The 16,653-nt window shown below is 39.9% G+C and overlaps 1 long non-coding RNA gene across 2 annotated transcripts in view; it reads left to right on the forward strand.

The window, feature by feature from the left end:
* Positions 1-6,960, forward strand: part of LOC138924565 (uncharacterized) — a 38,720-nt gene extending 31,760 nt beyond the window's left edge. For both annotated transcript variants that reach the window (XR_011439513.1, XR_011439512.1), the window contains one exon: positions 3,965-6,960. This is a non-coding gene — a long non-coding RNA (uncharacterized lncRNA). The remainder of the gene's footprint in view (positions 1-3,964) is intronic.
* The last annotated feature ends 9,693 nt before the right edge of the window (positions 6,961-16,653 follow it).

The following is a 16,653-nucleotide window of genomic DNA, read 5'->3' on the forward strand; positions in this document are numbered from 1 at the left end:
TTAACCCAATTATACAGGCCCAGTAGGGAAAAAAACATTCAACTCTATGTATGGGTTAGTTCTTTGCAGGAGAAACAATGAATCATAAAGATTAATTACGTCTTTTCTTGGGAGTTTAATAAATAATATCAGTTTACAGGAAGGATGAAAATTTGATATATGTAATTAATGCTGAGTGAAAAATGCTACAGTCAAAGGTTTGTACAAAATGCTGTCTTTTAAAATATATGGAGGGAGTGCTTTTATTTTAAAATTCATGAAGACTTGAGTTTAAGCTAAGCAACATTTTGTACAAAGGTAACTGAAGACCACCCCCATACAGTCATCACCCCACAAAAGAAAAAGGATAAAGAAATTCTACAAATAAATTAGCTTTTTGAATAGTGTCAAGTCCCAGGAAAGGAAATTCAACTTGGATTTTAATTATCAATAAGTTTTCAAAAATTTGCTTTAATGAGCTCCTGCTCAAACAAAGGGGAAAATGCACGAATATATAACAGATCAGGTGGTCACCATCTGGTTCATGAGGTTAATCTTGGCACCCCAAATGGTGTGCTTCCTGAGAGGATGGGCTATACAGTAAGAAACGTCGCCCATCAATTATTCTCAGAAAATGTGTTTAACATGAATCTAATCAAGCTTTTAATCCTATTTCTAGTTTTCAGGATATACGGGAGCTGGAGGAACAGGTTAAATGACACCATAAGGAAACAAACAGACATATCCAGAGCATAGAACATTCTATAAGACTGTTGAATGGGTTCTTTAAGACCTCAGTGCAAAAAAAATTATTTTAAGGTGTGTGTGTGTGTGCATATGTACATGTGTTAGAAAGTGTCTCCAGAATCTTGATTAGATACTGGTTAACAAAAATAAAAGAGCTTAAATGTCATTTGCGGAAACTTGAATATGGTCTAGATATTGGAGGAGAGTAGGACATTATTGCTAGTTTTTTTAGGCTGGCTAATGATATTGCAGTTACATATGACGTCTACTTTATTTTTAGGAGATGTGTGCTGAAATATTTAAGCAACAAAGCGTCACGACATCAACCGCTGACTTTCAAATGATTTAGCAATAAAACTAGAGAGATAAAGAAATGAGAGAGAGAAAGAGAATAAGAGAGAGAGCTTGCAAAAAATGGCAAAAATATTAACGATCGAATTTAGATCATGCTTATCTGGTTGTTTATGGTAGAATTTTCAAGTTTTCTGTAGTTTGGATTTTTTCATAGCTAAGAGTTGGTAAAATGTTGTTACCGTAGAGAAAACTTGGTGACCTGTGTATTCATTCATCCAAGCATTCGCAGCCTATAATTTGCACACCCATCACATGGTAAGCACTGCATTCAATGTTGGGGGAGCTAATGGTGACAACCCCAAATGGGACCTCTTTGCTCTCATGGAATTTCAATTTGGGTGAGAACACTATTAAGCAGTGAGACATACAATGTCTAATAAATGAATAATCATGTTTTGCAACATGTTACAAAGAAAAACAAGAGTAAAGTGTCATGAGAAAGAGCAACAGAGGGGACACAGTTTGGGCGAGGGTGGGGTAAGTGACAGGAAAGGCCTTTCTGGGGAAGGAGTTTCTTTCAAAAAGGCTCCTTAATGGCCGACCCAGTGGTCCAGTGTTTCAGTCCCTGCCCTCTGCTTTGGCAGCCCAGGGTTCGCCTATTCAGATCCCGGGTGCGGGCCTAGCACCACTCATCAAGTCATGCCGTGGTGGCCTCCCACAGAGAAGAACTGGAATGACTTACAACTAGGATATACGACTATGTACCGGGGCTTTAAGAAAATAAAAATAAAACAGGCTCCTTAGCAGCCTCTCTAACCCCAGGCTCCTCTGTTTTCACACTGTTCCTGGCAGCATTTCACTCCCTATGCATTAATCTTGGCATCTTAAGTAGATGGTGGACAAATCGAGGGCTTTATTCGTCTCCACGTTCCTCAAAGCCTCACGTGACACAGGGGTTCAATGTTTATGAAAAAACGAATATTTGTGCAGTTCTTCCTATCTTTGACATTTCTTTCCCATGTGTGACCCCAGTTGATGTGAACTTCGTAGCCCTGTGATGGTTATTTTCATGTGTCCACTAGGCTAGGTTATCGAGCCCAGTTGTTTGATCAAACACTAGTCTAGATGCTGCTGTGAAGGTATTTGTGGATGTGAGTAATTTATAATCAGTTGACTTTAAGTGAAGCAGATTACTCTCCATAATCCGGGTGGGTCTCATCCAATCAGTGGAAGGCCTCAAGAGCAAATTGGACTGAGGATTTCTGAAGAAGTAATTCTGCCTTAAGACTGCAACGTAGAAACCCTTCCTGAGTTTCCAGTCTGTGGCCCTGAGCAATTTGAACTCAAGACTGCAATGTCAACTCTTACTTGAATTTTCAGACTGCTGGCCTGCCCCATGGATTTCAGACATGCCAATTCCCCCAGTTGTGTGAGCCAATTCCTTAAACTAAATCTCTTCCTCTCTCTTTCTCTTACTCCTTATCCTACTAGTTTTGTTTTGCTGGAGAACCCTGACAAATACAAGCCCTGAGAGATGAGAAGGACTGTTACTAGTGCCACTTTACAGATGGCTAAAAAGAGGCACAGAGAGGTTAGGCCATGAACCCAAGGCTCCATGCTGAGTTTGTAAAACCAGAAGGGAGCAAAGTCTCTGGCCTCCTAACTCAGAGCTTTTAAAATGGAAGCAGTTGCTTGACAAAATATCCATTCAGTAGCCAGGAACTCAGATGTCTGGAAGTGACATTTTAACAACATCTCCTCTCTCTGGCACTGTGTTGGGGCTGGACGCTAAGCCAAGTGACACTCAAGGGCCTCAGAGATCCCCACACATATTTAACAACCACTATTTCAATGGGTGTGCTTCTGAGGATATATAAGCCTTCAACTGAACAAAATAGTCACCTCACTGTAAATGTGTACAGGACAGCAAGCCATCAGTGAGCTAAAAGATTTTTATCCTTTGTAGTCAATAATGAAAGCCTGGAAAGGATTTCTTATGAGATATTCCACTTTTGATGGATTTCCTTTGTTTACAATGAGCCCAGGACTTAAATATTGCAGCCTATCCTTGCTATGCCAAAGTAACTGAACCACAATATGTGAAACAATAACTTGGGTATTTGAAGTACGCTGGCCCGGACCTTGACTCTATTCACACTGGATGTAAAATTAAACAAGAAACAATTACAGCCAGGTGACTCCCTTTATCGGGGGTTTTGGAATCTCACAGGCACAGGAGGGCATTTTCTCCACCAAGCCCTGGGGTGGGAAAGCCCACTGTTGGTGGTTTGGGGAAAGACTTGATGGTCTACTTATCAAGATTAGTTTCTCTTTGCTGCCTGGGCTGAGCTGTCCCCACCTGCCAAGGGTAAAGTTAGACCCCACAACCCAGGGGTAGATATAGGGGTAACTACATTACTTCTTTGCTCATATATCAAAAAATCACAGGCTTCTGAAATTCTGTGTAGAGGCTGCTATCTACCAGGGAGATGGGGGGCCATGAATAACAAAGCTTATACGGTCTTGGACAAGCTCCTGTAGAATCTATGCCTCATTTTGCTCATCTGTGAAATGGAATAACCCTTCCGCCACAGAATTGTTAAGAGGATTAAAGGACACAATATTAATCAGTGGCATTTACTGAATACCAAGCTTGGGCCAGCACTGGGCCCATCATTTGATGTTCAGTATCTTGCTTAAACGTCTCAGCAATTCCACGCACGGAGGTGTGGTTTTTGGTCCTATTTTAAAGATGAGGAAATGGCGCTTGGTGAGTTAAGCACCTCACCTGTGGTCACTTAGTGAGTTACCAGAGGACAGAGCCCGACACTCCATCAAGGACTCAGGAGAAGCTTGCCAGCCACTGGGTGCTCAGGACACCTTGGTTTTCTCCCCCTTGTCGTTGGTCTTGGTCTTCACCCTCTTTCTCTTCTGCTCCTTTTAGGCTGTCTTAAGCGGAATTCCAACCAGATGTAGCGGAAGGGGTCCAGAGTTTCTGCTCCAGCGAACAGGCTCTCCATGATGTTGGGCTAACAGCAGTTGAGGATCTTTCCACGCCAGAAATGGGGGGAGGGTATGTCTAATGCAAAGAGAAATAAAGTTCTGTAAGTTCTGTAAGTGCCACTCTTATTCTATGTTCCTTAGAAATTATAATCTGCTGGAGGTAAGGGAACAAGTCTGTTAGCGTGCAGTAGACTCCTCGGTTTTATGTTAAACACATGATTTCTGATGAGGAAGTTACAGTTTCCTCTGATGATAATCTTCCCTGTTCATTGCTTGTCTCATTGTCAAACTCAGCTTGGAGGGCTTTGTGAATTCTCCTGAAAAGCTTTCTTTCCAGGCAGAAAGAAAGTTTGAGGTCAGAAGAAGGACACGGTGCAGAGAATGTAAAAGCTCATGGGATTTGTTGAGCGATGAGACCCTCTCTAGCTCATAAAAAAATAGAAAGCTCTTTCTTGCTGTCAAACTGAAAATTTACCTAGACAAGTAGAAAACAAACATAGGGAAAATTATTCCGAAAGCATTTGTGCTTTCAGGCTTTCCATTCCTTTGAAAAAACATTCTCCATCAGCAAGGGTAGGAGAAGATGAATTCTGCAGCAAATGGGGTAGGAAGAAAGGGGCCACCCAGCATCTATAGGAGAAGATTGGACCAGAGGGTAAACTGAAGGCATGAGGCATTGCTGTTGTCCTTGTTAAACCCACTGTGTGGAAGAGGTGGTGCTGATGCTTCCAGCAATGAACAGTGAGGGACTACCTAGCCAGCAGTAAGCCCTACTCTGTGTCTAGACATCACATATGCGGAGGAACAGTCTCCCAAGGACATGGCTGGCTAATTACCTGGAGCCTGGATGGAGAGAGAAGATTATATTACATGCTCCGGGATGTTCCATTAAGCTGAGTCCTGGTTCAGGGCCAATATTTTTGTTCAGTGATGCTTGTTGCCTTCGACTTCTCCCTGGCAGAGTTTATCTCCCTGAAGAAACATGGGGATAACTCTAAAAAGCAGTCCATAGACTATTTATCAAAAGCCTGGAGCATTTTTCTGTCTCCAGATAGAGGCATCTTCTGGAAAAAGGAGCACTGGACTGAGAGGCATTTGTGCTGTACTCTAGGATGACCTGGCACTGCCGTTGAGCAGGTGTTTGACTTAGGGCAAATTGGTTGTACTCGCAAAAACACCATTTTCCAACCTATAAATTGAGAGAAAATGCAGATTTTCTTCAAATTAAAACCAACTAGAAAACCCACTATATTTAACAGATAAATTCAGAGCGGCTCTTGATTGATGGGACCAAGGACACATTGCTTACTTTACTCTGCTCCTTCCCCCATCCCTTCAAGTGGCTTCACCCTTATTTAGGTGCCCAGAGTCCTCAAAAAAGTCTTCCATGCTCATCCTCCTAGAGATCACATAGCAGAAATGTCAGACTTTTATTACTGTGGTTTTAGACTTGTGTGAAGTCTCCTACATTTTCAGTAGGAGAATGACCCTGAAGGTGATTTTTACAAAGAGAATAGAAACATACAAGAAGATGTCTGTGTTCTGCAATGTGAGGCTTAAAAAAAAAAATTCAGTTCCTCCCTATTGTTTGGAAATCTGTATTGATTTTGTTCAAATTAAACTATATTGATACTATGTCATTGTGTGGGTCATGGTTGTATATTGCTGTTGGTTAAAAAAATTCACCGTGTTGGTAAGTTTCAAAAGGGAGAGTGGGTGAGGACAAAAGCTTGTCTGGTAGATGTTTTGTCCTGACTAAGAGAAGGAAAGGAACACTGGGAAAATAATAAAAAAGCCGAGGTTTGTGGAAGGAGTTCTTGAGTTAAGGCTTTCACTAAACCAAAATGTCAGGTGAAAAACCAGGAAGCCGAGAGATGGACACATTTGAACTATTAGTTTTTTTGTTTAAAGAATGTGTCTAAGTTATGAGTAGATTTTTATAGAATCCTAAAATATTGAAATTTTAAAGCTAGACGGGATCACAATGATTTTCTCCCAAGAGTGGCTTTGGGTTTTGAGAGAGAAGCTTTTCCTTTTTCTTTTAACGAGTGTTCATATATAAGCAAAAGATTTTGATCTTTTGACAGTCACTTAGGGAATATGCTTCTTTGGAACATACATGAGGTTGTGGAATGACTGGCAAAGCCTTTCTGGGAAAAATAATGTTATAGTACACTGGGGTAAACTGAAAAATCAAAGTAATTACCCTAAATTTATCAAGATAATTTCATTAATACTGATCACTATCAAAAATTGTTTTTGAGATCACTAGAGCAGTCCTCAGTTGAACTGGAATTACTTATGGACTTTAGTGATGGTATTTTTATTTGAAAAACAAAATACAATCAATTAAGCCACATCTGGGGAAAAAGCTCACATTTTAGGAATTATTTTAACATAAACTTCTTTATGTTACATATAGCCTCACTGTCAATTACTAGACATAATTACATATTTTCTTGGGTAATTTCTTGGTAATTAAAGTGTCATTGAAGCATAAGATGCTTTGTTAATAAAAAACTTAAAAAAAAACCTCACATGAGTTTATCATATTTTGTTGAAATGTGATTCAATGTTTATTATCATAATTTCTGATTGTTATTACATAACCTTGAATGGTATTAATGCACAAATCATGAGCGTAAGCCAAATAATAGCTCACTAAGTAAAAAATACATCGCATGAGGTGGTGCAATAGCAATCAAAATTGTGATGATAAACATTACACCATGTTTCAACAAAGAAAGAACAAAAACACTCTTAAAATATTTTTTCTCTTGATTTTGAAAGAATCCATGACACTAATTATAAGAGAATTACTGAAGAGCACAAAAACCCCCAAATACTGCACTATTTCCAAACATTGTATACTGAATAGCGTAAACATACAAAACTGTAAATAGAACTTTTATGAATAAAGAGACTTCTTAAATGAGACTTTTTGAGTCAATTTTTCACATCTGGTGTATTACGAAAACACAACACACTGTTTTCTGTTTTGAACCTAATAATATTAACTCAGCCTTAGCTGGGCAAGGATGTTTACTTGTAACTTTAGAAGGAGGAGATGGATTTAAATTGATTCATTCTTTCATTTCCCATCCTTCTTGTGACCAGTAGAGATGTGAAAAGAGCATGAATGAGTCAATGTGTTCTTCTTGGTGCCAGATTTGTAGATATTTCCTGTGAGGAGAGGGAGAAACTCAGGAAGTCTCATAGTAACACAGGAAAGTTAATTGGGATGCTCAAGGAGCCTGAACCTAAGAAGATGGGATATAAAATAGATACGTTACATAGAAAAATTAGAAGTTGGTGCAATAGTGTGCTAGGGCTGGCTCTTTGAGTAGATTTTGCAAGAGTAGATTTTGTGCATCTCTTTCCAAGTCTACTTTCAGTGACCTCCCTCATGTTGGAAGCTTGAAATCAGCCAAGATAGGAATAGTTATACCATTGAAATTGGCAAACACTATCAATCAGAGTATTTTTTTCAGAGTCAGTTTTCCAGTATACTGCTGATGGGCAGAAAAATGGATCACGCATTTAAAAGTCACATCAATCAAAATAGAGACCACTATAGAAGTCAATTAGATGATGTCAAGTAGAGACAAGGATTTACATTCATTCACCCTGTTAAAAATGACCCCTGGTCTGATCCAGAAGCCTGAATAAATTTGGAAAATCTTGTCCAGTGCTTTCAGTTTGACCCTTTACTATTCACATAAAGCTCCCAATAATCATATGGTTTTTGTCTCCCCCTCTCCCAACACACTACCATTGTTTTGTTTTATTTTTTAAAAGCCGACAGAGATGTATGTGCTTTTGTAGGGCAGGACCTGTGTTCATTACAACATGACAGTCCTTTGATTTTCCAAGGACTCATCACCATTTAATGAAAGATCATGCCCTGTGTGAGGTATAAGACACCCCACGGTCTAGACCCCCAGGCTTTCTGCATTCCCACCCCCAATTCTCCATCGCACTAGCTTCTCATTCTGATCAGACTCCCTCTCACACCCTTGTGCATGTGGGTTGTGTGCACATGTAAGTGCCAAGGGTGCTCCCTCTCTTCTTCACCACCTACCTGATCCTCCAATGCTCGACTAAAATCACACCTCCTCAGAAAAACCTTTCCCCACAGTTTCTCATCTTATCCCCAATACTCATGGATATACATGTCATACTACCAAGCACAGGGGCCCTTTATTTAGTGGTAGTTCAGTATATATTTTTGAACAATTTGGAATGTCCAGTTCCAAGTGCATCCTGCAACCAATAGCCAAGAGTTCATGTTAGCCTTGCAACACGTCTGAGGAGTCACTGTTTTCATAAGTGAACAGCCGAGGGGAAAGTGAAGGAGAAAGGACATCTATTCAGGATGAGGCTGTGCGTGAACTTCCTAGAACTCATTAATTTGGGGTTAATATTTGTGCCTGGATGAGTTGATATTATAGCTTTCTGCTGTAGAGAGGCTGGTCTAAGACCATTAACAAATCTTCTGGTTTATAGCCAGGAATCGAGTCTTGGAGAGCCAGATTTACTTTTTGATAATCATCAAGGGGTGGAAATCTAACAGGACCAACTGGGAAAAAGCATTAAGAGCATTTTAGTATATTTGCAATCCTAATTCTTTATTTTCAAGCCTTTCTGTTTTTCATCTTCAAACAACCACATCATGATTTATTAATAAACATTTACATTTTCAAAGTGGGGATATTTAAATAGGACTTTCAATGAGATGTCATTTTTATAAAATTGGCTTTTAAAAAACAATTTTTTTCTGATGAAGTCAACTGAATTTTTTTGTATTATTGCTAATTCAACTTTTAAAATAAAATGATCTAATTCCGGACAGAGAGTTTCAGAGAGATTTACTTAGGGTTTTGAAGTTGCTGGACCCGCATCTGAACATCCACTTGAGTCCCTCTCATCTCCTTGTGTTGTCAAACTTTTCTGAAAGCCGATTTGTGTCTCTGGATAAAAGTCTTGTTTTCATTTTGCTGGGTGACAGCATTGTTTTAAACATTTCTGTCTCCTCACTTTGCTCAAATGTGTTTCTTTTGGCAGGAATCCTAACTTGCCCGGATTCGCTTGGGTGTGGGCGTGACCTCTGTTTTCCTCCAGCCAATATTTTGCATGGCCATGCCCGTCTGCAGAGCCAAACCCTCTCTCCCCACCAAAGATCATAAAACGGCAGAGACAAGTGCTCAAGGCGCTTTCCTGAGATGATGATTTAAATTATCATGTTCTCCTGGGGTCCTTGAGAAATAGGCCACTCTCTGATCATTTTTGAGCACTTGCCAGCAAACCTGAAATATGAGGAGAGGGAGAAGATGCGTCTGCTTTTCTAATTAGTTTTTTCCTCCTGTAAGTCATATTCCCTTCCTTTTAAGTGATGGAAAACATTAGAGTTCTTAAGAGACGTCCATTTCCACTGGGGTTTACATCATCGTTTTATCTAATTATTTCCCAATTACGAATAATAATTAAACCAAATGGTGATGCAAACTGGAGCAGTAACAATATATCTTTTTAGAAGGGCTCCCAGAAGGAGTTACAGAACACCAGGGTTGAAAATTCTTTGCTCAGTCTCAATGGTCAGTCTTGAAGGATCTAAAAGTTACAAGTCCTGATTTTTAAACCACGTCTAATGCCCCTTGGCCCTGGCCTGCGAGAGAAGCTTGGTGAGCTCAGTATTCAACTGTTTTTGACACCTCAATACTGTTCTAGTAGTTGCAATAAATGTAGGCATGCTACAGAATTAGACTTCTGTTAACTGAGTCACTGTTAATGGAAAATATCCAAGGATGATCCTTAACCTGGAGTCAGGAGACCTGAATCTTTATGATTATGTCTAAGTTTGCCAGAAAGTCCTGGTTTATGCCTCTTGTCTTGGCATTACTATGGTGGGTGCTCCTTTTTACTGTCAAAAGCGTCCTTCTTCAAATTCGTTTACAACTTCCTAGGTGGACAAACAAAACGAGATTACGCTTAGACATTCTTTATTGATATCCAATTGCAAGATTCTGAGTCTTAAATCAAGTTGTACAACTGGCATTTCTCAATGTCAAACATCTTGTTTAAGATCGAATAAGAAATTAACAAATGAAAATATACACTTTCATGATAACCCTAAACATGAAAGCTAAATCTATAAAGCTTCTAGAAGAAAGAATAGAATATCCTTAAGACCTTGTATAGGCAAAGATTTTTTAAATGAGACTTCATTACCATTGAAAACATTCAGCTCTTCAAAGACACTATTAAAAAAGTGAAAAGCCACAGGCAGTGAGATAATATTCAAAATACACTTAACAGAAGGGTTTAAAGAGCCCTTACAAATGAGTGATATAAAGACAAATCACCCAATTTTTTAAAAAAATGGGCAAAAATTTGAACAAACACTCCAAAAAAACATATTGAAATGGTGAATATTCATAGGAAAAAATGTTTAACCTTAAACAAGTGCAAATGAAAACCACAATGAGATATTTTGAATTGACTAAAATTGTTAATATTCAAAATACTGACAGCACCAAATGCTAGCGAACAACTGAAACTCTCATACTTAGCTGATGGGTATGTAGAATGATAGAGTCACTCAGGGAAATTGATTGACAGTTTGTTATAAAGTTAAGCATGCATTTACACCATAACCCAGCAATTCCACTCATAAATATTTATTCAAGAGAATAGCTCCAAACGGGAAACAGCTCCATAGATTGCCAACATGTGAGTGGATAACAAACTGTGATATATTCATACAATGGAAACCTACGCAGCAATGAAAAAACTAACTTCAATTATACATAACAACATGGATGAGTCTCACAGATACTAGGTTGAGAGCAAGAAGCCAGATACAAAAGAGTACATACTGTGTGATTCCATTTATGTGAAGCTCTAGAAAAGGGAAAAGTAACCTATGGTGATAGAAATCAGATCAGTGGCTGCCTGGGGCAGGTCTGTGTGTGTGGAACAGGGGCTATTGAATGCAGAGTGGGATGAAAGAACTTTCTGGGTGAAGGAAATGTTTACTGTCTTTATCTGGGTGGTATATATACGTGTGTATACATACATAAAAAAGTCACTGAGTGTATGCTTAAGATGTATACATTTCCTTTATGCAAATTATACCTCAATACAATCCTGTTAGCCAGCCCTGGTGGTCTAGTGGTTGAGATTCAGCACTCTCACCACTGCAGTCGTGGTTTGTTTCCCCGTCAGGGAACCACACCACCCGTCTGTCGCTTGTCATACTGTGGTGGTTGGATGGTGCTGTGATGCTGAAAGCTCTGCCACTGTGATTTCAAATACCAGCATGGTGACCCATGGTGGACAGGTTTCAGTGGAGCTTCCAGACTAAGACAGACTAGGAAGAAGGACCTGGTAACCCACTTCTGAAAACATTGGCCTTGAGAACCCTACGAACAGCAATGGAGCATTGTCTGATACCACGCTAGAAGGGGAGAGGATGGCACAAAAAGACCAGGCGGGGTTCCGCTCTGCTGTCCACAGGGTCGCTAGGAGTCAGAATTGACTCGATGGCACTAACAATAAACAGTACTACAAAAATAAGTTACGCTACTTCTCAGTTTCAAGCACATTCCCACACAATAATATTTTTGAAATATTTCTAAGCGTTACAATTCTTTCTTTAAAGAAAATTTTGCATGTAATCTCAATATATAAAATAGATAAAGGCAGAGTTGCTGGAGTTGAAAGGAGGATGGGTTCTGAAGTCCTGTATGCCTGCTGTCCACTGCCCACCCTCTACTCTGGCCTGCATCCCCTTCTTTTAACAAAAAGAATGTGATGGAAGCTCTGTGGTGGAAGCACTATTTTTTTTTTTTTTTTTTATTATACCAACGATGTAGGTGAAGAAACTGAGGCTTAGGGAAGTTGTGACTTGCCTAAGGTTATATGGTTAATAAAAATATAACAAGGACCTGGAAGTCATGACTCGTGACCCATGATCTGTACCTTGTCCCCATTGAATGTCTGTGAAGTCTAAGGCACTGTTCTAAACATTGCGAGGGATATAAAATAATGTAAAGAAAGGCTCCAGCTACCAAAGAGTTTATAGTCTGTTTGGAGGGGTGAGGTGTCCGTGCAGACCTTGAGTGAACAGAGAGGCATGCGGGACGGGCACTCAGCATTGTGCTCAAATCTTGTCTGGCTGCAGGCATCTTGTTGGATGGATGAGAAGTACCTACAGGTAAGGAGCTGCCACTTAGGTGACTCTTGTGGTCATTACAGTAACTCCAACGACCAGGTCGGTGCTGTCTTTTGCTCTCCTGATGGTTGATTTTTGTGGATTCTTACCCGGAGAGGGAAATGGGAGAGTTGGTCAAGGTTATCCTAAATTTCTTCTCACTGTCTAGTTTGGGTGAATCATCTACACAAAGCTTTGAGTTTCCATTTTGATGTGGCCCTCACTGTCTATTGCTGAAAAGCTCTTACTTCCCCATTTATATTAGGGACACATCAAAAACATCAACTTGGATGATTTCAGATTGATTGATGCTTTCTCGTAAAAGTCCTACTCGCACGTCTCTGCATTTCCCGTCCCATAGCAGCTGCTTTTATCCATTTATTTATTTTAGAGTTCAATTTGTGATGCAGTTAGAAGAGACTGTCAGCGAGGGAGAGTCAAAAGGAAAGTTTATTTTTTTTCCCCAGCGGGTAAAAGCTGGTTGAGAAGGGGTGACTACCGGCAGGGGGCTTATTGGATTTATTTGGTTTATTTTTTTCTAAAAGTCCTTCCCTCTGAGAGGACAAAGTTCTTCTTTTCTCTTTAAGTGCAAAGCCCAAAGTGGGAACATTTAAAATCTGATTTAAATTTTTTTGATGTGAGATACACTACAGAAAACAGTGATGCTGACTGGGGATTTTCTTTAATTCAAATGAGAGAGAGATTGGAATTCCCACGAGGGGACTGATTGTTTAGATTTATATTTATTTTTTTAATCTATCACAGGGGGTACGTTGATTTTGACTCATAAAACACAGAATTAGGAGCTCAATAAATGCACATGGGATTGGGCCACGGATAGAAGGAGAAGCTGAAACCAGTGACAGCCCCAGAAACAGAGGGAGGATGGCGCCTGAGGCCATGAGCAAATCCCCTGCCTCAAGTATTGCCCTCATTGGTGCTCTGTTGGGCTTTAAATTTCCTCCATTAGAAATATTTCAAGATTTGTGTATGAGTTATGCAAAAAAAAAAAAAAAGAAAAAAGACAATAAAGCCAAAAACCAAAAACCGATAACCAAAAAAAAGTTTAAAAATTCCATAGTGAAAGAAGTTGGGGAAAACTGGAATAAACAAAGAAAACTGAAGTCTTTGTTATAGGATTCCCCAGAACCTTTAACAGTCTGATGTATGTTATGAATCTCCAAGAAGAGCTGTAGGATGCAGCCATGTAAGGAGGCCTGAACTTAGCCCAAAGGGGCATTTTACCAATGTACCGCCCACCAGCATCTTATGAGGCTGATCTTTACTGAAACATAATTGAGGAAATGCTCAAAATGAAAAAGTGTTGATGAAAGCATTGAAAGATGCTGGTTAACATGCAAATCGGAACAGAGAGGTGATAATATTTGAAGCCGTTTTTAACCAACCTAACTCCTCAGTTCAAATTAGTTTATCAAATTAACCACAAGTTCTTTGCCAAACTCCTATGAGAAGGAGGTGAACTGAAAGAAAATATGACAGGTCCAGTGGATATCCATGGCTAACTGGGAGGCCTGGAAGAGATGGTGGATTGATAAAAGAGAGAACATTTCTGAAACTGAAAGGTTTACTCTACCAGCTTCAATCCATGTGGTAAATATCAGCCAAGAACCAGATAAGAGAAAAGAAATGTTTGATCAATACTTAAATACAATAGGAGTCATACAAATCAAATTCTAACCTTTCTATATTAGTTTAAAGCATAAAATCAAATAAATGGTTGCCAGCAACAGATGGAGATGTTAGAAGTTCTCGCAGCTGCAGACGTGTTTTTTGGTGTATGAAGAACTGACATGGAAACTCAAAGTTTAGCTGGTTTATGGTGACAGTACTAGTGGCACCAAACCTATTTCCTTTTGTTTCTTTGTACACAATTAAGTGATATTTCCCAGTCTGTTCCTCAGCTAAATGAATCTACGTGATCCGGCCAGTGCAATGAGGGCAGAAGTGATGAACACTACCTTCAGTTCTGGCATATATAGAAAGTCTTGGGGGCCGGCCCGGTGGCACAGTGGTTGAGTTTGCACGTTCTGCTTTGGTGGTCTGGAGCTCGCTGGTTCAGATCCCATGTGTGGACCTACACACTGTTTGTCAAGCCATGCTGTGGTAGGCGTCCCACATATAAAGTAGAGGAAGTTGGGCACAGATGTTAGCTCAGGGCCAGTCTTCCTCAGCAAAAAGAGGAGGATTGGTGGCAAATGTTAGCTCAGGGCTAATCTTCCTTAAAAAGAAAAGAAAGAAAGAAAAGAAAGTCCTGTATGATCCTCCGTTTTCTCAACCCTCCCGTCTGCCAAGTGTATGCCACCAGGGCAACAAGACAGCAGAGGCCCATGATTGAAGCAGCTTGGGTTCCTGAGTCACTATCTGGAGGAGAGTCACACAAGCATTCATACTAGACTTCGTAGGTTAGAAATAAATGTTTATTTTGTTAAGCCACTGCGACCTTGTTCTGGTATTTACTCAGTTCACATTAATTACCCTGGCCAACACAAATTCAGAGAATAAGAGCATGTCTAATTGTGGAAGCTGAATCCAGATCAAGTTACTGATTGTGACTCTTTCTTTACATATTGGCTGTAACAGGATGCACCTTGTCTTACTCCTGCCTTGTCCGATGGAAACTGCTTTAAAATCAGATTATATAAGATTAGCTCTAAAGTGTTCCAGCTTTCTTATATCTCCCACTGGTGTTCTACTCTGCTCTGCTCTTCCATCTGCTTCATTGAACATGACCACCCTAAACGCCAGCGCTCAAATTCCACTGTGCTGTGTTTTGGGTCAGATAGCGCACATGTGGCTGTGGGAGTCCGTTTCCCCGGCGATGAAGTGTAGAACCACCTCTCAGAGGAGGCAGCTGGAGCAGAACCCAGCCCAGGATCTGCTGACCTAGTGGCCTTCCACATATTTACATACATTGGCCCTTAGCCCAGCCCTGCACAGCTGGCCGTAACAGACCTCAATGCTTTAGGAACTTCTCCCAAGAGAATTTCATGAAAAGAGGAGCTGGTAGGAAAACAAAGATGAGATTAATGTAAACCTTGCTTAGGAATTAAATGAATTCTCATGAACAGGAACTTCAACAGGCACGCTATGATTCAGTCTTCTAACAGTCAGAACGAAAGGGGTAGGCGTTATTTGTGTGCATGTTTATATCTGGTGAAAGTCTCCTTTGATAAGAATATATGTATTTATTTGATTCTAAGCATGAATGGCTCCTTTTGGGAGGTAAATACTCATTCTCATCCAGAGAAACTCATCAATCCACATGTCTTTTTTTTTTTTTATAGCCAATGACAAATTTCCATTGACAACTCAACTATTTTGAATCGTGTAAGATGCAGCTCTATCAACAGAGACAAATCCTGGTTTTGTGAGTCTGGAAGCTTATACAATTTTGAGGACCTTCTTTAAAAAATGAATACAAAATTAGGTATGAAAATAAATGTTTATTTAGAATGAGAAATGAAATCAAAGCGAGTCACAAATTTTAAAAATTGACTGCTATAAACATCACAAAATCCAGAAACATTATAGGCCTGTTAGTGGACTGACTAATATTCTTCCATGATGCTTCTTCCTACATTTTTGGTCGCATAATCTTTGGTCATCTCATTACGTGACAATGAGTTTGTAAGATTTTCTGTATATAAAAAAAGATAATTCAATCCCTTCCTTAGCATGTTTCGTAATATATTTTTTTAAAGATTGGCCCTGAGCTAACATTTGTTGCCAATCTTCCTCCTTTTTTTCTTCTTCTTACTAAAGCCCCCCAGTACATAGTTGTATATTCTAGTTGTGGGTCCTTCTAGTTGTGGCATGTGGGATGCCACCTCAGCGTGGCTTGATGAGCGGTGCCATGTCCAAGCCCAGGATCCAAACTGGCGAAAACCTGGGCCCCCTGAAGTGGAGTGGGCGAACTTAACCACTTGGCCACGGGGCCGGCCCCCAAGCATGTTTGGTATTGATTTAGAAGCTTCTTTGGTCTCATACCTTGTTATTGGTAATTTTATATAAATTATTAAGATTATTGTGAAACTTGGGAAAATGTATCGTAGTCCTTTCATACATGAGCTGTTAAGATTGACAAGATTTTTCTGGCTCCCTACTTTCAAATGTTGTTTCTTGCCACTACCCACTACCCATGTTCTTTTGGTGCAAGTGTCCTCTGGCCCTGTTGCATCACGGTGCTGGATGAGTTGGCACAGTGGGTACTAGGGGTATTCTTGGGCGCCATTTCTGCATTGGGATGGCAAGCAATAATTTAATTACACGTGGAAATAATGGCAAACCAAATAAATATATTTCACAAACCCTAACTAAATGTATTCTCTAAGTCAACATCCCCTTAACTACGTATTAAAAATGCCTATGGCCAGTATTGCCCTAAGACCCCAGTGAGC

The sequence above is a fragment of the Equus caballus genome, chromosome 6 (genome assembly GCF_041296265.1).
Source record: "Equus caballus isolate H_3958 breed thoroughbred chromosome 6, TB-T2T, whole genome shotgun sequence".
NCBI lineage: Eukaryota > Metazoa > Chordata > Mammalia > Perissodactyla > Equidae > Equus > Equus caballus.